This window comes from Pseudophryne corroboree, chromosome 6 (genome assembly GCF_028390025.1).
Source record: "Pseudophryne corroboree isolate aPseCor3 chromosome 6, aPseCor3.hap2, whole genome shotgun sequence".
NCBI classification, from domain to species: domain Eukaryota; kingdom Metazoa; phylum Chordata; class Amphibia; order Anura; family Myobatrachidae; genus Pseudophryne; species Pseudophryne corroboree.
The window spans coordinates 114,233,575-114,260,230 of NC_086449.1; the positions used below are offsets into that span (position 1 = coordinate 114,233,575).

The window sequence follows — 26,656 nt, forward strand, 5'->3', positions numbered from 1 at the left end:
TACTCCAAAATATAAAATGTTTGTTGACCCTGACATATGTTTAAATAACTCTTTAGGGAAAGTGATGTTTATTTTTATTTATTTATTTTTAATTTGCTGGTTGTAGAGTGTAAACTTATATACAGTAATATGCATTATTTGCTCTACTAAAGCAGGTGTTTAGTGGACACAAATAATAGTGGACACAGTAAAAAAAACTTATGTCAGCCACTGATGCAATGGGTGCACAATTCTAAATTTCTGATGTCACAAGAGCACTTGTAATCCTTGGGGTACCAACAGCTTATTCAGTAAATAAATAAGTAAGTCCCAGTTGTAAATATGTGTGTATTGACTTTGGTTAAGTTCACGTCCTGATGAAGCCCATCTATGTGAGAAACATGTACGCCCACCCGGCCGCATCACCGGACTGCAGAGCTTTCCAGGAAGCTCAACTGCTGTAATCCGGAAGTTGCCAGTAAACACATACTCAGTACACCGACTCGGCAACCAGAAAGGAGCAAGGAGAGGATGGCACAGCGGTGACGGGGTCCAGATCGAAAGTACTCTGACAGGAGTCAGTAACAGCCATGCAGATCACTCTGCATTGGGAGCAAGTAGCAGCAGAGCCTGGCCATTGGCTCAAAGCACTGCTTGTGGACCACCCACCTCCAGATACACGTAGAAGGGCTGTTCAAACCACTTATCCAGCACAACAGAAGATTTTCAAGTAACACTCCTATTTTCTCTGACGTCCTAGTGGATGCTGGGAACTCCGTAAGGACCATGGGGAATAGACGGGCTCCGCAGGAGACTGGGCACTCTAAAGAAAAGATTAGGTACTATCTGGTGTGCACTGGCTCCTCCCTCTATGCCCCTCCTCCAGACCTCAGTTAGAATCTGTGCCCGGCCAGAGCTGGGTGCTCCTAGTGGGCTCTCCTGAGCTTACTAGTAAAGAAAGTATTTATTAGGTTTTTTATTTTCAGTGAGCTTCTGCTGGCAACAGACTCACTGCTACGTGGGACTAAGGGGAGAGAAGCAAACCTACCTGCTTGCAGCTAGCTTGTGCTTCTTAGGCTACTGGACACCATTAGCTCCAGAGGGTTCGAACACAGGCACCTGTCCTCGATCGTCCGTTCCCGGAGCCGCGCCGCCGTCCCCCTTGCAGAGCCAGAAGAACAGAAGCTTGAAGACGACGAAATCGGCGGCTGAAGACTCCTGTCTTCATTAAGGTAGCGCACAGCACCGCAGCTGTGCGCCATTGCTCCCAGCACACTTACACACTCCGGTCACTGTAGGGTGCAGGGCGCTGGGGGGGGGGGGGGGGGCGCCCTGGGCTGCAATTGAAGTACCTTTGGCATAAAAACATACATATATACAGTCTAGCACTGTATATATGTAAAAAACCCCGCCATTTTTTTACATGGAAAGCGGGACAGAAGCCCGCCACTGAGGGGGCGGGGCCTTCTTCCTCAGCACACCAGCGCCATTTTCTCTTCACAGCTCCGCTGGAAGCAGCTCCCCAGGCTCTCCCCTGCAGTATCCAGGTACAAGACGGGTTAAAAAGATAGGGGGGGCACATAAATTTAGGCGCAAACAATACAAAAAAAGCAGCTATTGGGTAAATCACTTATTAGCAGTGAAAATCCCTGTGTTATATAGCGCTGTGGTGTGTGCTGGCATACTCTCCCTTCGTCTCCCCAAAGGACTTTGTGGGGTCCTGTCCTCAGTCAGAGCATTCCCTGTGTGTGTGTGCGGTGTGTGTCGGTACGGCTGTGTCGACATGTTTGATGAGGAAGGTTACATGGAGGCGGAGCAAGGGCAGATAAGTGTGGTATCGCCCCCGTCGGGGCCGACACCTGATTGGATGGATATGTGGAAGGTCTTAAATGACAATGTAAACTCCTTACATAAAAGGTTTGAAGACGCTGCAGCCTTGGGACAGCCGGGGTCTCAGCCCGCGCCTGCCCAGGCGACTCAGAAACCGTCAGGGGCTCATAAACGCCCTCTATCTCAGATGGTTGACACAGATGCCGACACGGAGTCCGACTCCAGTGTCGACGATGATGAGGCACATTTACAGTCTAAAATGACCAAGGCCATCCGATACATGATTATTGCATTGAAAGATGTATTACACATTTCTGAGAGTAACCCGGTTAATACCAAGAGGGTTTATATGTTTGGGGAGAAAAAGCAGCCAGTGACTTTTCCCCCATCTGATGAATTAAATGAATTGTGTGAAGAAGCGTGGAGTTCCCCGGATAAGAAATTAGTGATTTCTAAGAGGTTACTGATGGCGTACCCTTTCCCGCCAACGGACAGGTTACGTTGGGAAACATCCCCTAGGGTGGACAAGGCGCTGACACGCTTATCTAAAAAGATGGCCCTGCCGTCTCAGGATATGGCCGCCCTAAAGGAGCCTGCGGATAGAAAGCAGGAAGCTATCCTGAAGTCAGTGTATACACACTCTGGTACTCTACTGAGACCTGCTATTGCTTCAGCCTGGATGTGTAGTGCTGTAGCAGCGTGGACAGATACTCTGTTAGACGACATAGATTCCCTCGACAGAGATACTGTTTTGCTAACCCTGGGCCATATCAAAGACGTCGTCTTATATATGCGAGATGCTCAGAGGGACATTTGCCTGCTGGGCTCTAGAATTAATGCTATGTCCATTTCTGCCAGGAGGGTCTTATGGACTCGGCAATGGACAGGAGATGCTGATTCTAAAAAACACATGGAGGTTTTGCCTTATAAGGGTGAGGAATTGTTTGGGGACGGTCTGTCGGACCTCGTGTCTACAGCGACAGCTGGAAAGTCCACTTTCTTGCCTCAGGTTTCCTCACAGCCTAAGAAAGCACCGTATTATCAAATGCAGTCCTTTCATTCCCAAAAAGGCAAGAGGGTCAGGGGTGCATCCTTTCTTGCCAGAGGCAGGGGTAGAGGTAAGAAGCTGCACCATGCAGCCAGTTCCCAGGAACAAAAGTCCTCCACTGCTTCCACTAAGTCCACCGCATGACGTTGGGGCTCCACAGGCGGAGCCAGGTGCGGTGGGGGCGCGTCTCCGAAACTTCAGCAGCCAGTGGGTTCGCTCACAGGTGGATCTCTGGGCTATACAAATTGTATCTCAGGGATACAAGCTGGAATTCGAAGCGACTCCCCCCCGCCGTTACCTGAAATCAGCCTTGCCAGCTTCCCCCATGGAAAGGGAGGTAGTGCTGGCGGCAATTCACAAGCTGTACCTCCAGCAAGTGATTGTCAGGGTCCCCCTCCTTCAACAGGGAAGGGGTTACTATTCCACAATGTTTGTGGTACCGAAACCGGACGGTTCGGTGAGACCCATTCTGAATTTAAAGTCCTTGAACACTTATATAAAGAAATTCAAGTTCAAAATGAAATCGCTCAGAGCGGTTATTGCAAGCCTGGAAGAGGGGGATTTTATGGTGTCGCTGGACATCAAAGATGCTTACTTGCATGTCCCCATTTACCCACCTCACCAGGAGTACCTCAGATTTGTGGTACAGGACTGTCATTACCAATTCCAGACGTTGCCGTTTGGCCTGTCCACGGCACCGAGAATATTTACCAAGGTAATGGCCGAAATAATGATACTCCTTCGGCAGAAGGGAGTTATAATTATCCCGTACTTGGACGATCTCCTTATAAAGGCGAGGTCCAGGGAGCAGTTGTTGATCAGCGTAACACTCTCTCAGGAAGTGTTACTACAGCACGGCTGGATTCTGAATGTTCCAAAGTCGCAGCTGATTCCTACGACGCGTCTGCTTTTCCTGGGCATGATTCTGGACACAGAACAGAAGAAGGTGTTTCTCCCGGTGGAGAAGGCCCAGGAATTAGCATCTCTGGTCAGGGACCTCCTGAAACCAAAACAGGTATCGGTGCATCACTGCACGCGAGTCCTGGGAAAGATGGTGGCTTCATACGAAGCCATTCCCTTCGGCAGGTTCCATGCAAGGATCTTTCAGTGGGATCTGTTGGACAAGTGGTCCGGATCGCATCTTCAGATGCATCGGCTAATCACCATGTCCCCAAGGGCCAGGGTGTCTCTTCTGTGGTGGCTGCAGAGTGCTCATCTTCTCGAGGGCCGCAGGTTCGGCATACAGGACTGGGTCCTGGTGACCACGGATGCAAGCCTCCGAGGATGGGGGGCAGTCACTCAGGGAAGAAACTTCCAAGGGCTGTGGTCAAGTCTGGAGACTTCTCTACACATAAATATACTGAAACTGAGGGCCATTTACAACGCCCTGAGTCAAGCAGAGCCCCTGCTTCGAAATCGGCCAGTGCTGATTCAGTCAGACAACATCACAGCGGTCGCCCATGTAAACCGCCAGGGCGGCACAAGAAGCAGGATGGCAATGGCGGAAGCCACAAAGATTCTTCGATGGGCGGAGAATCACGTACAAGCACTGTCAGCAGTGTTCATTCCGGGAGTGGACAACTGGGAAGCAAACTTCCTCAGCAGACACGACCTCCACCCGGGAGAGTGGGGACTTCATCAAGAAGTCTTCCAACTGATTGCAAACCGATGGGAACTGCCACAGGGGGACATGATGGCGTCCCGCCTCAACAAAAAGCTAAAAAGATATTGCACCAGGTCAAGGGACCCTCAGGCGATAGCTGTGGTCGCCCTAGTGACACCGTGGGTGTACCAGTCGGTATATGTGTTTCCTCCTCTTCCTCTCATACCAAAAGTACTGAGAATAGTAAGAAAGAGAGGAATAAGAACAATACTCATTGTTCCGGACTGGCCAAGAAGGACTTGGTACCCGGAACTGCAAGAAATGCGCACAGAGGACCCATGGCCTCTGCCTCTCAGACAGGACCTGCTGCAGCAAGGGCCCTGTCTGTTCCAAGACTTACCGCGGCTGCGTTTGACGGCATGGCGGTTGAACGCCGGATCCTAGCAGAAAAAGGCATTCCGGATGAAGTTATTCCTACGCTGATAAAGGCTAGGAAAGACGTGACAGCAAAACATTATCACCGTATATGGCGGAAGTATGTTGCTTGGTGTGAGGCCAGGAAGGCCCCTACAGAGGAATTCCAACTGGGTCGTTTCCTGCACTTCCTACAGTCAGGGGTGACTATGGGCCTAAAATTGGGGTCCATAAAGGTCCAGATCTCGGCCCTATCCATTTTCTTTCAAAAAGAACTGGCTTCACTGCCTGAGGTTCAGACATTTGTAAAGGGAGTGCTGCGTATTCAGCCCCCTTTTGTGCCACCAGTGGCACCCTGGGATCTTAACGTTGTGTTGGATTTCCTGAAATCCCACTGGTTTGAGCCACTTAAGACCGTGGAACTAAAGTATCTCACGTGGAAAGTGGTCATGCTGTTGGCCTTAGCATCGGCTAGGCGTGTGTCGGAATTGGCGGCTTTGTCATGTAAAAGCCCATATCTGATCTTCCATATGGACAGGGCAGAATTGAGGACTCGTCCCCAATTTCTCCCAAAGGTGGTGTCATCGTTTCATTTGAACCAACCTATTGTGGTGCCTGCGGCTACTCGGGACTTGGAGGACTCCAAGTAGCTGGACGTAGTCAGGGCTTTGAAAATATATGTTTCCAGAACGGCTGGAGTCAGGAAGACTGACTCGCTGTTTATCTTGCATGCACCCAACAAGCTGGGTGCTCCTGCTTCAAAGCAAACTATTGCTCGCTGGATCTGTAGCACGATTCAGCAGGCTCATTCTGCGGCTGGATTGCCGCATCCAAAATCGGTGAAAGCCCATTCCACAAGGAAGGTGGGCTCTTCTTGGGCGGCTGCCCGAGGGGTCTCGGCTTTACAGCTTTGCCGAGCGGCTACTTGGTCGGGTTCAAACACATTTGCAAAGTTCTACAAGTTTGATACCCTGGCTGAGAAGGACCTTGTGTTTGCTCATTCGGTGCTGCAGAGTCATCCGCACTCTCCCGCCCGTTTGGGAGCTTTGGTATAATCCCCATGGTCCTTACGGAGTTCCCAGCATCCACTAGGACGTCAGAGAAAATAAGAATTTACTCACCGGTAATTCTATTTCTCGTAGTCCGTAGTGGATGCTGGGCGCCCGTCCCAAGTGCGGACTTTCTGAAATACGTGTATATAGTTATTGTTTAACTAAGGGTTATTGTTATGAGCCATCCGTTGAGTGAGGCTCAGTTGTTGTTCATACTTTTTACTGGGTAAGGTTATCACAAGTTGTACGGTGTGATTGGTGTGGCTGGTATGAGTCTTACTCTGGATTCAAAATTTCCTTTCCTTGTAATGTCAGCTCTTCCGGGCACAGTTTCCCTAACTGAGGTCTGGAGGAGGGGCATAGAGGGAGGAGCCAGTGCACACCAGATAGTACCTAATATTTTCTTTAGAGTGCCCAGTCTCCTGCGGAGCCCGTCTATTCCCCATGGTCCTTACGGAGTTCCCAGTATCCACTACGGACTACTAGAAATAGAATTACCGGTGAGTAAATTCTTATTATTTGCTTCTCTTTTTGTGTGGATAAAAAGTGCACTAAGGGACTCTCCAGTTATATATATATATATATATATATATATACATACACACATATATATACATATACCGTGCATTCGGAAAGTATTCACAGCACTTCACTCTTTCCACATTTTGTTCTATTACAGCCTTATTGCAAAATGAAATAAATTACATTTTCCCCTCAAAATTCTACACACAATACCCCATAATGACAACGTGAAAAAAGTTTTTTTTTTTTAGATTTTTGCAAATTTATTGAAAATATAAAACTAAGAAATCACACTTATTCACAGCCTTTGCCATGAAGCTCAAAATTGAGCTCAAGTGCATCCTGTTTCCACTGATCATCCTTGAGATGTTCCTACAGATTAATTGGAGTCCACCTGTGGTAAATTCAGTTGATTGGACATGATTTGGAAAGGCACACACCTCTCTATATAAGTAGCATGTCTGAGCACAAACCAAGCATGAAGACAAAGGAATTGTCTGCAGACCTCCGAGAAAGGATTGTCTCGAGGCCAAATCTGGGGAAGGCTACAGAAAAATATCTACTGCTTTGAAGGTCCCAGTGAGCACAGTGGCCTCCATCATCCGTAAATGGAAGAAGTTCAGAACCACCAGGACTCTTCCTAGAGTTGGCCGGCCATCTAAACTGAGCGATCGGGAGAGAAGGGCCATAGTCAGGGAGGTGACCAAGAACCCGATGGTCACTCTGTCAGAGCTACAGCATTCCTCTGTGGAGAGAGGAGAACTTTCCAGAAGGACAACCATCTCTACAGCAATCCACCAATCAGGCCTGTATGGTAGAGTGGCCAGACGGAAGCCACTCCGTAGTAAAAAGCACATGGCAGCCCGCCTGGAGTTTGCCAAAATGCACCTGAAGGACTCTCAGACCATGAGAAACAAAATTCTCTGGTCTGATGAGACAAAGATTGAACTCTTCTGTGTGAATGCCAGGCGTCATGTTTGGGGGAAACCAGGCACCGCTCATCACCAGGCCAATACCATCCCAACAGTGAAGCATGGTGGTGGCAGCATCATACTGTGGGGATGTTTTTCAGTAGCACGAACTGGGAGACTAGTCAGGATAGAGGAAAGATGAATGCAGCAATGTACAGAAGTCTTCCTGGATGAAAACCTGCTCCAGAGCGCTCTTGACCTCAGACTGGGGCAACGGTTTATCTTTCAGCAGGACAACAACCCTAAGCACACAGCCAAGATAGCAAATTAGTGGCTTCAGGACAACTCTGTGAATGTCCTTGAGTGGCCAAGCCAGAGCCCAGACTTGAATCCGATTGAACATCTCCGGAGAGATCTGAAATTGTCTGTGCACCGACGCTTCCCATTCAATCTGATGGAGCTTGAGAGGTGCTGCAAAGAGGAATGGGCAAAACTGCACAAAGATAGGTGTGCCAAGCTTGTGGCATCATATTCAAAAAGACTTGAGGCTGTAATTGCTGCCAAACGGGCATCAACAAAGTATTGAGCAAAGACTGTGAATACTTACGTACATGTGATTTCTTATTGGATGTAGTATGTGTGTGTGTGTGTGTGTGTGTGTGTGTCTATATACACTGCTAAAAAAATAATAAAGGGAACACTTAAACAACACAATGTAACTCCAAGTCAATCACACTTCTGTGAAATCAAACTGTCCACTTAGGAAGCAACACTGATTGACAATCAATTTCACATGCTGTTGTGCAAATGGAATAGACAACAGGTGGAAATTATAGGCAATTAGCAAGATACCCCCAATAAAGGAGTTGTTCTGTAGGTGGTGACCACAGACCACTTCTCAGCTCCTATGCTTTCTGGCTGATGTTTTGGTCACTTTTGAAAGCTGGCGGTGCTTTCAGTCTAGTGGTAGCATGAGACGGAGTCTACAACCCACACAAGTGGCTTAGGTAGTGCAGCTCATCCAGGATGGCACATCAATGCGAGCTGTGGCAAGAAGGTTTGCTGTGTCTGTCAGCGTAGTGTCCAGAGCATGGAGGCGCTACCAGGAGACAGGCCAGTACATCAAGAGATGTACCCAGCAGCAGGACCGCTACCTCCGCCTTTGTGCAAGGAGGAACAGGAGGAGCACTGCCAGAGCCCTGCAGAATGACCTCCAGCAAGCCACAAATGTGCATGTGTCTACTCAAACGATCAGAAACAGACTCCATGAGGGTGGTATGAGGGCCCGACGTCCACAGGTGGGGGTTGTGCTTACAGCCCAACACTGTGCAGGACGTTTGGCATTTGCCAGAAAACACCAAGATTGGCAAATTCGCCACTGGCGCCCTGTGCTCTTCACAGATGAAAGCAGGTTCTCACTGAGCACATGTGACAGACATGACAGAGTCTGGAGACGCCAAGGAGAACGTTCTGCTGCCTGCAACATCCTCCAGCATGACCGGTTTGGCAGTGGGTCAGTAATGGTGTGGGGTGGCATTTCTTTGGGGGACCGCACATCCCTCCATGTGCTCGCCAGAGGTAGCCTGACTGCCATTAGGTACCGAGATGAGATCCTCAGACACATTGTGAGACCATATGCTGGTGCGATTGGCCCTGGGTTCCTCCTAATGCAAGACAATGCTAGACCTCATGTGGCTGGAGTGTGTCAGCAGTTCCTGCAAGACGAAGGCATTGATGCTATGGACTGGCCCGCCCATTTCCCAGACCTGAATCCAATTGAGCACATCTGGGACATCATGTCTCGCTCCATCCACCAACGCCACGTTGCACCACAGACTGTCCAGGAGTTGGCGGATGCTTTAGTTCAGGTCTGGGAGGAGATCCCTCAGGAGACCATCCGCCACCTCATCAGGAGCATGCCCAGGCATTGTAGGGAGGTCATACAGGCACGTGGAGCCCACACACACTACTGAGCCTCATTTTGACTTGTTTTAAGGACATTACATCAAAGTTGGATCAGCCTGTAGAGTGTTTTTTCACTTTAATTTTGAGGGTGACTCCAAATCCAGACCTCCATGGGTTAATAAATATGATTTCCATTGATAATTTTTGTGTGATTTTGTTGACAGCACATTCAACTATGTAAAGAACAAAGTATTTAATAAGAATATTTCATTCATTCAGGATGGCAGATCTAGGATGTGTTATTCTAGTGTTCCCTTTATTTTTTTGAGCAGTGTGTGTATGTATATATATATATATATATATATATATATAATTAAATTGTTTACAATTTTGTATATATTGAAGCATGCTGTGTTAAATTCACTGGATTTGTTTTAAACAGTATGGAATGTACATTTTTAACGCTATAGATGTAACGTCCTTCTGGTGCACCATTATTTTACTGTTATATTTATTTTTAATGTTTTATTGTAATTTATCTATTTTAAATAAACGATATACAAATGTATGTATACACACTTAATCACACATGCACAAATGTACCAGCTATGGCTCCCTGTATTGATACGGTTTCACCCATCAGTATGTGGGCTTTATTCTCTGTTATAAAGCCCACATACTGGTAGGTGAAACGCATCAGTTCATCTAGATTTAGTGACTTGCCCCTTTCCTTGGTATTCTGCATGGTCCTAATTCTTTAACAGACCTGTGCAGGGATACCGTATCGATTAGAGATGTGCACTGGAAATTTTTCGGGTTTTGTGTTTTGGTTTTGGGTTCGGTTCCGTGGCCGTGTTTTGGGTTCGAACGCGTTTTGGCAAAACCTCACCGAATTTTTTTTGTCGGATTCGGGTGTGTTTTGGATTCGGGTGTTTTTTTCAAAAAACCCTAAAAAACAGCTTAAATCATAGAATTTGGGGGTCATTTTGATCCCAAAGTATTATTAACCTCAATAATCATAATTTACACTCATTTTCAGTCTATTCTGAACACCTCACACCTCACAATATTTTTTTTAGTCCTAAAATTTGCACCGAGGTCGCTGGATGACTAAGCTCAGCGACCCAAGTGGCCGACACAAACACCTGGCCCATCTAGGAGTGTCACTGCAGTGTCACGCAGGATGGCCCTTCCAAAAAACACTCCCCAAACAGCACATGACGCAAAGAAAAAAAGAGGCGCAATGAGGTAGCTGTGTGACTAAGCTCAGCGACCCAAGTGGCCGACACAAACACCTGGCCCATCTAGGAGTGGCACTGCAGTGTCATGCAGGATGGCCCTTCCAAAAAACACTCCCCAAACAGCACATGACGCAAAGAAAAAAAGAGGCGCAATGAGGTAGCTGTGTGAGTAAGCTAAGCGACCCTAGTGGCCGACACAAACACCTGGCCCATCTAGGAGTGGCACTGTAGTGTCAGGCCGGATGGCCCTTCCAAAAAATACTCCCCAAACAGCACATGACGCAAAGAAGAAAAAAAAGAGGCGCAATGAGGTAGCTGTGTGACTAAGATAAGTGACCCTAGTGGCCGACACAAACACCTGGCCCATCTAGGAGTGGCACTGCAGTGTCACGCAGGATGGCCCTTCCAAAAAATACTCCCCAAACAGCACATGATGCAAAGAAGAAAAAAAAGAGGCGCAATGAGGTAGCTGTGTGACTAAGATAAGCGACCCTAGTGGCCGACACAAACACCTGGCCCATCTAGGAGTGGCACTGCAGTGTCACGCAGGATGGCCCTTCCAAAAAACACTCCCCAAACAGCACATGACGCAAAGAAAAATGAAAGAAAAAAGAGGTGCAAGATGGAATTGTCCTTGGGCCCTCCCACCCACCCTTATGTTGTATAAACAGGACATGCACACTTTAACCAACCCATCATTTCAGTGACAGGGTCTGCCACACGACTGTGACTGAAATGACGGGTTGGTTTGGACCCCCACCAAAAAAGAAGCAATTAATCTCTCCTTGCACAAACTGGCTCTACAGAGGCAAGATGTCCACCTCATCATCATCCTCCGATTCATCACCGTGTACATCCCCCTCCTCACAGATTATCAATTCGTCCCCACTGGAATCCACCATCACAGCTCCCTGTGTACTTTGTGGAGGCAATTGCTGCTGGTGAATGTCTCCATGGAGGAATTGATTATAATTCATTTTAATGAACATCATCTTCTCCACATTTTCTGGAGGTAACCTTGTACGCCGATTGCTGACAAGGTGAGCGGCAGCACTAAACACTCTTTCGGAGTACACACTTGTGGGAGGGCAACTTAGGTAGAATAAAGCCAGTTTGTGTAAGGGCCTCCAAATTGCCTCTTTTTCCTGCCAGTATACGTACAGACTGTCTGACGTGCCTACTTGGATGCGGTCACTCATATAATCCTCCACCATTCTTTCAATGGTGAGAGAATCATATGCAGTGACAGTAGACGACATGTCCGTAATCGTTGGCAGGTCCTTCAGTCCGGACCAGATGTCAGCATCAGCAGTCGCTCCAGACTGCCCTGCATCACCGCCAGCGGGTGGGCTCGGAATTCTAAGCCTTTTCCTCGCACCCCCAGTTGCGGGAGAATGTGAAGGAGGAGATGTTGACAGGTCGCGTTCCGCTTGACTTGACAATTTTCTCACCAGCAGTTCTTTGAACCCCTGCAGACTTGTGTCTGCCGGAAAGAGAGATACAACGTAGGTTTTAAATCTAGGATCGAGCACGGTGGCCAAAATGTAGTGCTCTGATTTCAACAGATTGACCACCCGTGAATCCTTGTTAAGCGAATTAAGGGCTCCATCCACAAGTCCCACATGCCAAGCGGAATCGCTCAGTGTTAGCTCCTCCTTCAATGTCTCCAGCTTCTTCTGCAAAAGCCTGATGAGGGGAATGACCTGACTCAGGCTGGCAGTGTCTGAACTGACTTCACGTGTGGCAAGTTCAAAAGGTTGCAGAACCTTGCACAACGTTGAAATCATTCTCCACTGCGCTTGAGACAGGTGCATTCCACCTCCTATATCGTGGTCAGTTGTATATGCTTGAATGGCCTTTTGCTGCTCCTCCAACCTCTGAAGCATATAGAGGGTTGAATTCCACCTCATTACCACTTCTTGCTTCAGATGATGGCAGGGCAGGTTCAGGCGTTTTTGGTGTTGCTCCAGTCTTCTGTACGTGGTGCCTGTACGCCCGAAAGTGTCCCGCAATTCTTCTGGCCACCGACAGCATCTCTTGCACGCCCCTGTCGTTTTTTAAATAATTCTGCACCACCAAATTCAAGGTATGTGCAAAACATGGGACGTGCTGGAATTTGCCCAGATTTAATGCACACACAATATTGCTGGCGTTGTCCGATGCCACAAATCCACAGGAGAGTCCAATTGGGGTAAGCCATTCTGCGATGATCTTCCTCAGTTGCCGTAAGAGGTTTTCAGCTGTGTGCGTATTCTGGAAAGCGGTGATACAAAGCGTAGCCTGCATAGGAAAGAGTTGGCATTTGCGAGATGCTGCTACTGGTGCCGCCGCTGCTGTTCTTGCGGCGGGAGTCAATACATCTACCCAGTGGGCTGTCACAGTCATATAGTCCTGAGTCTGCCCTGCTCCACTTGTCCACATGTCCGTGGTTAAGTGGACATTGGGTACAACTGCATTTTTTAGGACACTGGTGAGTCTTTTTCTGAGGTCTGTGTACATTTTCGGTATCGCCTGCCTAGAGAAATGGAACCTAGATGGTATTTGGTACCGGGGACACAGTACCTCAAACAAGTCTATAGTTGGCTCTGCAGTAATGATGGATACCGGAACCACGTTTCTCACCGCCCAGGATGCCAAGGCCTCAGTTATCCGCTTTGCAGCAGGATGACTGCTGTGATATTTCATCTTCCTCGCAAAGGACTGTTGGACAGTCAATTGCTTGGTGGAAATAGTAAAAGTGGTCTTACGACTTCCCCTCTGGGATGACCATCGACTCCCAGCAGCAACAACAGCAGCGCCAGCAGCAGTAGGCGTTACACTCAAGGATGCATCGGAGGAATCCCAGGCAGGAGAGGACTCGTCAGAATTGCCAGTGACATGGCCTGCAGGACTATTGGCATTCCTGGGGAAGGGAGAAATTGACACTGAGGGAGTTGGTGGGGTGGTTTGCGTGAGCTTGGTTACAAGAGGAAGGGATTTACTGGTCAGTGGACTGCTTCCGCTGTCGCCCAAAGTTTTTGAACTTGTCACTGACTTATGATGAATGCGCTGCAGGTGACGTATAAGGGAGGATGTTCCGAGGTGGTTAACGTCCTTACCCCTACTTATTACAGCTTGACAAAGGCAACACACGGCTTGACACCTGTTGTCCGCATTTCTGTTGAAATACTTCCACACCGAAGAGCTGATTTTTTGGGTATTTTCACCAGGCATGTCAATGGCCATATTCCTCCCACGGACAACAGGTGTCTCCCCGGGTGCCTGACTTAAACAAACCACCTCACCATCAGAATCCTCCTTGTCAATTTCCTCCCCAGCGCCAGCAACACCCATATCCTCCTCATCCTGGTGTACTTCAACACTGACATCTTCAATCTGACTATCAGGAACTGGACTGCGGGTGCTCCTTCCAGCACTTGCAGGGGGCGTGCAAATGGTGGAAGGCGCATGCTCTTCACGTCCAGTGTTGGGAAGGTCAGGCATCGCAACCGACACAATTGGACTCTCCTCGTGGATTTGTGATTTTGAAGAACGCACAGTTCTTTGCTGTGCTTTTGCCAGCTTAAGTCTTTTCATTTTTCTAGCGAGAGGCTGAGTGCTTCCATCCTCATGTGAAGCTGAACCACTAGCCATGAACATAGGCCAGGGCCTCAGCCGTTCCTTGCCACTCCGTGTGGTAAATGGCATATTGGCAAGTTTACGCTTCTCCGACGACGATTTTATTTTAGATTTTTGAGTCCTTTTTTTATTGATATTTTGTGTTTTGGATTTTACATGCTCTGTACTATGACATTGGGCATCGGCCTTGGCAGACGACGTTGATGGAATTTCATCGTCTCGGCCATGACTAGTGGCAGCAGCTTCAGCACAAGGTGGAAGTGGATCTTGATCTTTCCCTATTTTTGGAACCTCAACATTTTTGTTCTCCATATTTTAATAGGCACAACTAAAAGGCACCTCAGGTAAACAATGGAGATGGATGGATACTAGTATACTTATGGATGACGAGTGACTGACGACACAGAGGTAGCTACAGCCGTGGACTACTGTACTGCGTCTGCTAGTATAGAGATGATAATGATATAAAAAATATATATATCACTACTGCAGGTATATATAATATAATGACGGACCTGCTGGACACTGTCAGCAGACTCCTAAACTACTAGTATGAAGAAGATAGAAAAAAAACCCCACCACAGGTAGGTATACAATTATGGACGAGCACTGATGACACAGAGGTAGCTACAGCCGCGGACTACCGTACTGCGTCTGCTAGTATAGAGATGATAATGATATAAAAAATATATATATATCACTACTGCAGGTATATATAATATAATGACGGACCTGCTGGACACTGTCAGCAGACTCCAAAACTACTAGTATGAAGAAGATAGAAAAAAAAAACCCACCACAGGTAGGTATACAATTATGGACGAGCACTGACGACACAGAGGTAGCTACAGCCGTGGACTACCGTACTGCGTCTGCTAGTATAGAGATGATAATGATATAAAAAAAATATATATATCACTACTGCAGGTATATATAATATAATGACGGACCTGCTGGACACTGTCAGCAGACTCCTAAACTGCTAGTATGAAGAAGATAGAAAAAAAAAACCCACCACAGGTAGGTATACAATTATGGACGAGCACTGACGACACAGAGGTAGCTACAGCAGTGGACTACTGTACTGCGTCTGCTAGTATAGAGATGATAATGATATAAAAAAAAATATATATATCACTACTGCAGGTATATATAATATAATGACGGACCTGCTGGACACTGTCAGCAGACTCCTAAACTACTAGTATGAAGAAGATAGAAAAAAAAACCCCACCACAGGTAGGTATACAATTATGGACGAGCACTGACGACACAGAGGTAGCTACAGCCGTGGACTACCGTACTGCGTCTGCTAGTATAGAGATGATAATGATATAAAAAAATATATATATCACTACTGCAGGTATATATAATATAATGACGGACCTGCTGGACACTGTCAGCAGACTCCTAAACTACTAGTATGAAGAAGATAGAAAAAAAAACCCCACCACAGGTAGGTATACAATTATGGACGAGCACTGACGACACAGAGGTAGCTACAGCCGTGGACTACCGTACTGCGTCTGCTAGTATAGAGATGATAATGATATAAAAAATATATATATATCACTACTGCAGGTATATATAATATAATGACGGACCTGCTGGACACTGTCAGCAGACTCCAAAACTACTAGTATGAAGAAGATAGAAAAAAAAAACCCACCACAGGTAGGTATACAATTATGGACGAGCACTGACGACACAGAGGTAGCTACAGCCGTGGACTACCGTACTGCGTCTGCTAGTATAGAGATGATAATGATATAAAAAAAATATATATATCACTACTGCAGGTATATATAATATAATGACGGACCTGCTGGACACTGTCAGCAGACTCCTAAACTGCTAGTATGAAGAAGATAGAAAAAAAAAACCCACCACAGGTAGGTATACAATTATGGACGAGCACTGACGACACAGAGGTAGCTACAGCCGTGGACTACCGTACTGCGTCTGCTAGTATAGAGATGATAATGATATAAAAAAAATATATATATCACTACTGCAGGTATATATAATATAATGACGGACCTGCTGGACACTGTCAGCAGACTCCTAAACTACTAGTATGAAGAAGATAGAAAAAAAAACCCCACCACAGGTAGGTATACAACTATGGACGAGCACTGACGACACAGAGGTAGCCACAGCCGTGGACTACCGTACTACGTCTGCTAATATAGAGATGATAAAGATGATAGAGATGAACAAAAAAAATATAACACTACTGCAGGTAAATATTTATATAATATAATGAATGACGGACCTGCTGGACACTGTCAGCAGAATGCGTTTATAGAATAAAAAAAACACACACCACAGGAGTGTTTAACTTTTTCAGGCAGACAATATACTGGTGGTCACTGGTCAGTCACACTGGCAGCAAAAGTGTGCACTGTACTCCTGCTATAACTGCACCCCAGTCTCCCCCACAATTCAGCTGTGTGAGCAGTGAGCACTCAGCACAGTCAGATATACATAGATGATATTATCATGCAGCACACTGAGGCTGAGCACAGATATGGTATGTGACTGTGTATCGTTTTTTTTCAGGCAGAGAACGGATTATATTAAATAATAAATAAAACTGGTGGTGGTCAGTCACTAGTAACTATCAGCAAAACTCTGCACTCTGAGTACTCCTAATGCTCCCCAAAATTACTAAGTTAGTAGTAAATCAACTCAAGTGTCTCTATCTATTCTAACGGAGAGGACGCCAGCCACGTCCTTTCCCTATCAATCTCAATGCACGTGTGAAAATGGCGGCGACGCGAGGCTCCTTATATAGAATCTGAGTCTCGCGATAGAATACGAGCCTCGCGAGAATCCGACAGCGGGATGATGACGTTCGGGCGCGCTCGGGTTAACCGAGCAAGGCGGGAAGATCCGAGTCTGCCTCGGACCCGTGTAAAAAGGCTGAAGTTCGGGGGGGTTCGGATTCCGAGGAACCGAACCCGCTCATCTCTAGTATCGATACAGGGAGCCATAGCTGGTGAAGAACCCGTCAAACAGCCCAGACAGGGTCAGCAATTATACACTACAACCCACAGCAGGGACCAAACTGCAGTGTCCCAGGAGCTGACAGCTACTTTATATCCAACGGCTGCACAGGGACGGAACTGAACCGGCATACAGTGCCGCAACTAGCAGGTACAAAGGTCCCACTATTGGCATCCATTGATTAAAGCGGTAAGGACTTACCAATAACAATACTTACTAGTGCTATAAGGGAAAACTTTGGACAGCCCGGAACATCTGAAATTATAGTGGCTACCTACTGTAATTACAAAGTACACCAAAAGGGACATAGCCACCTAAGCAGCAGGTATCTTATCAATTTTTTAAACATCTTATACTAGACAGCATTTTTTTTAGGAGTGTGCGCTGGGCCATTTTTCAAGTTTTGGGATTTGGTTTTGGATCGGTATCTCCTTTGTGTTTTGGATCTGTATTGGTTTTGCCAAAACTGCCCTTGTGGGTGTTGGTTTTGGATCTGTATTTTTTTTTAAATCATAAAAACAACTAAAATAACAGAATTTGGCTGTGTTTTTGCCCTACAGCACTATTAACCTCAATAAATTAAGTCCCACTCATTTTCAGACTATTCTGAACACCTCACAGCTCACAATATTGTTTGCATCCAGTGTAGGCCAAAAGGTTGCACCGAGGTAGCTGGATGAAGCAGCAGCAGCCCTTGGATGTATATACTGGGAGGACAAAATATTTAAAAAAAATGTATTAAAAAAAATGACGCATTAGGCAAGGCTCAAGATGCTTAGTACACAAAAAGATGATCGAGGCAAAGAAGATAAAAAAAGATACTATTTTAGATTTAATTTCTTTAATTTATTTTAATTTATATTTATTTTAATTTAATTTATTTAAAATCAAATTCTTAATTTCCTAAAAGATATCTTTGATATGCGGAAAGTTCAGTATATAAGTGTGGAGATTTTATTTATATTTATTTAATTTAAATTTAGCTAATTTATAATTATTATCAATAATATTAATTTGAATTAATCACAATGTGGTGATAAGATAAAATAACAGAAAATGGAAGGAGGACGCATGGATGTATTCTGGGTGATACAGCAAAAAATCTAAAAAAAAATGTCTTATTTTGGGTGGACTGACAGAACACTCCTAGATGGACGGAGGAGCTGCAGTCCCTGGATATATACTGGGATAACACAGCACAAAATATTAATTTAAATCAAAATATATATATATTATTTTTTATATCACACACACTGGTTACAGTGTTGCACAAATGAGTCAAAAATTTGTAGAAGTATTTTTTATATCACACATCGGTGGTTACAGTGTCACACAAATTAATCAGAAATATATATAATAATTACACACTGCAGTTAACTACACTGACAACGTCGCACAATGCATTTATAAGTAGGAAATAATATATTGCAGTCTGACCAGCAGTGTCACAGTACTTATGAAAATAAAATAAAAATTGTATAGTACACTGGGGTACAGCACAAAAAATAATATTTTTTTTTAATAATTAGAATTTTGAGCTTTTTGTTTTTAGCTTGTAATATTTACATTTTTCACTGTGGCGGAGCCCCTGGATGGATGGACAGAGTACACTTTAATGTATGGAGCAGCCCATGATGAACAGATGCAGCAGCAGCAGCCTCTGGATGTTTACTGGGGTACAGCACAAAATAGAATTAACTATATATATTTTTTTAACACTGGGCAGAGTCCCTGGATGGATGGATAGAGCACCCCTTAATGGTCGGAGTAGTACCTGAATGGACGGACGCAGCAGCCTCTGGATGTGTACAGCACAAAATAGAATTAAATATATATATAATGTAGGAAAACAACTAGCACTCCAAATAAACTGAAAGACTTCAATGCCCAGGTGCCAGCAGAGCTTTATAGTGTAGTAACAGGTGGATATGTGGCCCTCACAGGACTTTCAATTACAGCAAAGCTGTGGTAGAGATCAGCAGGACGCTTGTATGCAGTGGGTTTTTTTTAACACTGGGGCAGAGCCCCTGGATGGATGGACAGAGCACCCCTTGATGGATGGAGCAGTCCCTTGATGGACGGGCACAGCAGCAGCCTCTGGATGTATACTGGGTTACAGCACAAAATAGAATTACATTTCTTTTTTTTTGGCACTGGGGCAAAGCCCCTGGATGGACTGACAGAGAGCACCCCATTGACATACAGAGCAGCCCCTGGAGGACACATCAGCCCTTGTATGAGGACACAACGGCCCCTTAGATCACAAAGAAGTCCCTAAATGTGAGCCCACAGCAGCCCCTTAGATGTCACAACAGCCCCAAATGTGAGCCCACAGCAGCAAACAGCACTGACACGACCGTGCTGTACAACATCCAAAGCATCGCCGGGACTTATATAGGGATGAGCGGGTTCGGTTCCTCGGAATCCGAACCCGCCCGAACTTCATGTTTTTTTACACGGGTCCGAGCGACTCGGATCTTCCCGCCTTGCTCGGTTAACCTGAGCGCGCCCGAACGTCATCATCCCGCTGTCGGATTCTCGCGAGGCTCGGATTCTATCGCGAGACTCGGATTCTATATAAGGAGCCGCGCGTCGCCGCCATTTTCACACGTGCATTGAGATTCATAGGGAGAGGACGTGGCTGGCGTCCTCTCCGTTTATAGAGAAGAGAGTGAGACAGTATAGAGAGACACAGTAGTAATTTTGGGGAGCATTAGGAGGAGTACTAGTTACTTGCTGAAGTGATAGATAGTGTGACTGTATATTATCTGACTTGTGGGGGAGACACTGACAGTGGGGAGCAGTTAGAGTCTGAGAGCAGGACTCAGGAGTACATATAACGTACAGTGCACACTTTTGCTGCCAGAGTGCCACACTGCCATTGTGACCACACTGACCACCAGTATAATATATATTGTGATTGTCTGCTTAGGAGTACTACTTGCAAGTTGCTGATAGTGTGACCAGTGACCTGACCACCAGTCACCACCAGTTTAATATATATATATATATATATATATATAATTGTATATAATATATATATTTAATATTGTATACCACCTACCCGTGGTTTTTTTCTTTTTCTTTCTTCTTTATACATACTACTATAGTAGCTTACTGTAGCAGTCTGCGGTGCTGCTGAGCTGACAGTGTCCAGCAGGTCCGTCATCAGTCATTACATAATAAATATATATACCTGTCCGGCTGCAGTACTAGTGATATTATATATATATATATATTGATTTCATCTCATTATCATCCAGTCTATATTAGCAGCAGACACAGTACGGTAGTCCACGGCTGTAGCTACCTCTGTGTCGGCAGTCGCTGGTCCATCCATAATTGTATACCACCTACCCGTGTTTTTTTTTATTTTTTCTTTCTTCTTCTTTATACATACTACTATAGTAGCTTACTGTAGCAGTCTGCGGTGCTGCTGAGCTGACAGTGTCCAGCAGGTCCGTCATCAGTCATTACATAATAAATATATATACCTGTCCGGCTGCAGTACTAGTGATATTATATATATTGATTTCATCTCATTATCATCCAGTCTATATTAGCAGCAGACACAGTACGGTAGTCCACGGCTGTAGCTACCTCTGTGTCGGCAGTCGCTGGTCCATCCATAATTGTATACCACCTACCCGTGTTTTTTTTTTTCTTTCTTCTTCTTTATACATACTACTATAGTAGCTTACTGTAGCAGTCTGCGGTGCTGCTGAGCTGACAGTGTCCAGCAGGTCCGTCATCAGTCATTACATAATAAATATATATACCTGTCCGGCTGCAGTACTAGTGATATTATATATATATATATATATATATATTGATTTCATCTCATTATCATCCAGTCTATATTAGCAGCAGACACAGTACGGTAGTCCACAGCTGTAGCTACCTCTGTGTCGGCAGTCGCTGGTCCATCCATAATTGTATACCACCTACCCGTGTTTTTTTTTTCTTTTCTTTCTTCTTCTTTATACATACTACTATAGTAGCTTACTGTAGCAGTCTGCGGTGCTGCTGAGCTGACAGTGTCCAGCAGGTCCGTCATCAGTCATTACATAATAAATATATATACCTGTCCGGCTGCAGTACTAGTGATATTATATATATATATATATATATATATATATATATTGATTTCATCTCATTATCATCCAGTCTATATTAGCAGCAGACACAGTACGGTAGTCCACGGCTGTAGCTACCTCTGTGTCGGCAGTCGCTGGTCCATCCATAATTGTATACCACCTACCCGTGTTTTTTTTTTTCTTTCTTCTTCTTTATACATACTACTATAGTAGCTTACTGTAGCAGTCTGCGGTGCTGCTGAGCTGACAGTGTCCAGCAGGTCCGTCATCAGTCATTACATAATAAATATATATACCTGTCCGGCTGCAGTACTAGTGATATTATATATATATATATATATATATTTCATCGCATTATCATCCAGTCTATATTAGCAGCAGACACAGTACGGTAGTCCACGGCTGTAGCTACCTCTGTGTCGGCAGTCGCTGGTCCATCCATAATTGTATACCACCTACCCGTGGTTTTTTTTTTTCTTTCTTCTTCTTTATACATACTACTATAGTAGCTTACTGTAGCAGTCTGCGGTGCTGCTGAGCTGACAGTGTCCAGCAGGTCCGTCATCAGTCATTACATAATAAATATATATACCTGTCCGGCTGCAGTACTAGTGATATTATATATATATATATTGATTTCATCTCATTATCATCCAGTCTATATCAAGCAGCAGACACAGTACGGTAGTCCACGGCTGTAGCTACCTCTGTGTCGGCAGTCGCTGGTCCATCCATAATTGTATACCACCTACCCGTGTTTTTTTTTTTTCTTCTTCTTTATACATACTACTATAGTAGCTTACTGTAGCAGTCTGCGGTGCTGCTGAGCTGACAGTGTCCAGCAGGTCCGTCATCAGTCATTACATAATAAATACATATACCTGTCCGGCTGCAGTACTAGTGATATTATATATATATATTGATTTCATCTCATTATCATCCAGTCTATATTAGCAGCAGACACAGTACGGTAGTCCACGGCTGTAGCTACCTCTGTGTCGGCAGTCGCTCGTCCATCCATAATTGTATACCACCTACCCGTGTTTTTTTTTTTCTATCTTCTTGATACTAGTAGCTTACTTTAGGAGTCTGCAGTGCTGACAGACAGTGTCCAGCAGGTCCGTCATTACATAATATATACCTGTCCGGCTGCAGTACTAGTGTGATATATATATATATTTTAATTTTATCTCATTATCATCCAGTCTATATTAGCAGCAGACACAGTACGGTAGTCCACGGCTGTAGCTACCTCTGTGTCGGCAGTCGCTCGTCATCCATAAGTATACTAGTATCCATCCATCTCCATTGTTTACCTGAGGTGCCTTTTAGTTGTGCCTATTAAAATATGGAGAACAAAAATGTTGAGGTTCCAAAAATAGGGAAAGATCAAGATCGACTTCCACCTCGTGCTGAAGCTGCTGCCACTAGTCATGGCCGAGACGATGAAATGCCAGCAACGTCGTCTGCCAAGGCCGATGCCCAATGTCATAGTACAGAGCATGTAAAATCCAAAACACCAAATATCAGTAAAAAAAGGACTCCAAAATCTAAAATAAAATTGTCGGAGGAGAAGCGTAAACTTGCCAATATGCCATTTACCACACGGAGTGGCAAGGAACGGCTGAGGCCCTGGCCTATGTTCATGGCTAGTGGTTCAGCTTCACATGAGGATGGAAGCACTCAGCCTCTCGCTAGAAAACTGAAAAGACTCAAGCTGGCAAAAGCACCGAAAAGAACTGTGCGTTCTTCGAAATCCCAAATCCACAAGGAGAGTCCAATTGTGTCGTTTGCGATGCCTGACCTTCCCAACACTGGACGTGAAGAGCATGCGCCTTCCACCATTTGCACGCCCCCTGCAAGTGCTGGAAGGAGCACCCACAGTCCAGTTCCTGATAGTCAGATTGAAGATGTCAGTGTTGAAGTACACCAGGATGAGGAGGATATGGGTGTTGCTGGCGCTGGGGAGGAAATTGACAAGGAGGATTCTGATGGTGAGGTGGTTTGTTTAAGTCAGGCACCCGGGGAGACACCTGTTGTCCGTGGGAGGAATAGGGCCGTTGACATGCCTGGTGAAAATACCAAAAAAATCAGCTCTTCGGTGTGGAAGTATTTCACCAGAAATGCGGACAACATTTGTCAAGCCGTGTGTTGCCTTTGTCAAGCTGTAATAAGTAGGGGTAAGGACGTTAACCACCTCGGAACATCCTCCCTTATACGTCACCTGCAGCGCATTCATAATAAGTCAGTGACAAGTTCAAAAACTTTGGGCGACAGCGGAAGCAGTCCACTGACCAGTAAATCCCTTCCTCTTGTAACCAAGCTCACGCAAACCACCCCACCAACTCCCTCAGTGTCAATTTCCTCCTTCCCCAGGAATGCCAATAGTCCTGCATGCCATGTCACTGGCAATTCTGACGAGTCCTCTCCTGCCTGGGATTCCTCCGATGCATCCTTGCGTGTAACGCCTACTGCTGCTGGCGCTGCTGTTGTTGCTGCTGGGAGTCGATGGTCATCCCAGAGGGGAAGTCGTAAGCCCACTTTTACTACTTCCACCAAGCAATTGACTGTCCAACAGTCCTTTGCGAGGAAGATGAAATATCACAGCAGTCATCCTGTTGCAAAGCGGATAACTGAGGCCTTGACAACTATGTTGGTGTTAGACGTGCGTCCGGTATCCGCCGTTAGTTCACAGGGAACTAGACAATTTCTTGAGGCAGTGTGCCCCCGTTACCAAATACCATCTAGGTTCCACTTCTCTAGGCAGGCAATACCGAGAATGTACACGGACGTCAGAAAAAGACTCACCAGTGTCCTAAAAAATGCAGTTGTACCCAATGTCCACTTAACCACGGACATGTGGACAAGTGGAGCAGGGCAGGGTCAGGACTATATGACTGTGACAGCCCACTGGGTAGATGTATGGACTCCCGCCGCAAGAACAGCAGCGGCGGCACCAGTAGCAGCATCTCGCAAACGCCAACTCTTTCCTAGGCAGGCTACGCTTTGTATCACCGGTTTCCAGAATACGCACACAGCTGAAAACCTCTTACGGCAACTGAGGAAGATCATCGCGGAATGGCTTACCCCAATTGGACTCTCCTGTGGATTTGTGGCATCGGACAACGCCAGCAATATTGTGTGTGCATTAAATCTGGGCAAATTCCAGCACGTCCCATGTTTTGCACATACCTTGAATTTGGTGGTGCAGATTTTTTTAAAAAACGACAGGGGCGTGCAAGAGATGCTGTCGGTGGCCAGAAGAATTGCGGGACACTTTCGGGCGTACAGGCACCACGTACAGAAGACTGGAGCACCACCAAAAGCGCCTGAACCTGCCCTGCCATCATCTGAAGCAAGAAGTGGTAACGAGGTGGAATTCAACCCTCTATATGCTTCAGAGGTTGGAGGAGCAGCAAAAGGCCATTCAAGCCTATACAATTGAGCACGATATAGGAGGTGGAATGTACCTGTCTCAAGCACAGTGGAGAATGATTTCAACGTTGTGCAAGGTTCTGTAACCTTTTGAACTTGCCACACGTGAAGTCAGTTCAGACACTGCCAGCCTGAGTCAGGTCATTCCCCTCATCAGGCTTTTGCAGAAGAAGCTGGAGGCATTGAAGGAGGAGCTAAAAGGGAGCGATTCCGCTAGGCATGTGGGACTTGTGGATGGAGCCCTTAATTCGCTTAACAAGGATTCACGGGTGGTCAATCTGTTGAAATCAGAGCACTACATTTTGGCCACCGTGCTCGATCCTAGATTTAAAACCTACCTTGGATCTCTCTTTCCGGCAGACACAAGTCTGCTGGGGTTCAAAGACCTGCTGGTGACAAAATTGTCAAGTCAAGCGGAACGCGACCTGTCAACATCTCCTCCTTCACATTCTCCCGCAACTGGGGGTGCGAGGAAAAGGCTCAGAATTCCGAGCCCACCCGCTGGCGGTGATGCAGGGCAGTCTGGAGCGACTGCTGATGCTGACATCTGGTCCGGACTGAAGGACCTGACAACGATTACGGACATGTCGTCTACTGTCACTGCATATGATTCTCTCACCATTGAAAGAATGGTGGAGGATTATATGAGTGACCGCATCCAAGTAGGCACGTCAGACAGTCCGTACTTATACTGGCAGGAAAAAGAGGCAATTTGGAGGCCCTTGCACAAACTGGCTTTATTCTACCTAAGTTGCCCTCCCACAAGTGTGTACTCCTTAAGAGTGTTTAGTGCCGCCGCTCACCTTGTCAGCAATCTGCGTACGAGGTTACTTCCAGAAAATGTGGAGAAGATGATGTTCATTAAAATTAATTATAATCAATTCCTCCGTGGAGACATTGACCAGCAGCAATTGCCTCCACAAAGTACACAGGGAGCTGTGATGGTGGATTCCAGTGGGGACGAATTGATAATCTGTGAGGAGCGGGATGTACACGGTGATATATCGGAGGATGATGATGAGGTGGACATCTTGCCTCTGTAGAGCCAGTTTGTGCAAGGAGAGATTAATTGCTTCTTTTTCGGTGGGGGTCCAAACCAACCCGTCATTTCAGTCACAGTCGTGTGGCAGACCCTGTCACTGAAATGATGGGTTGGTTAAAGTGTGCATGTCCTGTTTATACAACGTAAGGGTGGGTGGGAGGGCCCAAGGACAATTCCATCTTGCACCTCTTTTTTCTTTCATTTTTATTTGCGTCATGTGCTGTTTGGGGAGTGTTTTTTGGAAGGGCCATCCTGCGTGACACTGCAGTGCCACTCCTAGATGGGCCAGGTGTTTGTGTCGGCCACTAGGGTCGCTTATCTTACTCACACAGCTACCTCATTGCGCCTCTTTTTTTCTTCTTTGCGTCATGTGCTGTTTGGGGAGTGTTTTTTGGAAGGGCCATCCTGCGTGACACTGCAGTGCCACTCCTAGATGGGCCAGGTGTTTGTGTCGGCCACTAGGGTCGCTTATCTTACTCACACAGCTACCTCATTGCGCCTCTTTTTTTCTTCTTTGCGTCATGTGCTGTTTGGGGAGTGTTTTTTGGAAGGGCCATCCTGCGTGACACTGCAGTGCCACTCCTAGATGGGCCAGGTGTTTGTGTCGGCCACTAGGGTCGCTTATCTTACTCACACAGCTACCTCATTGCGCCTCTTTTTTTCTTCTTTGCGTTATGTGCTGTTTGGGGAGTGTTTTTTGGAAGGGCCATCCTGCGTGACACTGCAGTGCCACTCCTAGATGGGCCAGGTGTTTGTGTCGGCCACTAGGGTCGCTTAGCTTAGTCATCCAGCGACCTCGGTGCAAATTTTAGGACTAAAAATAATATTGTGAGGTGTGAGGTATTCAGAATAGACTGAAAATGAGTGGAAATTATGGTTTTTGAGGTTAATAATACTTTGGGATCAAAATGACCCCCAAATTCTATGATTTAAGCTGTTTTTTAGGGTTT

At 46.0% G+C, this 26,656-nt stretch overlaps 1 protein-coding gene across 2 annotated transcripts in view; it reads left to right on the forward strand.

The window, feature by feature from the left end:
• LOC134936597 (adhesion G protein-coupled receptor E1-like) overlaps window positions 1-26,656 on the forward strand; it is a 291,441-nt gene that overhangs the window by 224,173 nt on the left and 40,612 nt on the right. The gene's annotated exons all lie outside the window — the stretch shown is intronic.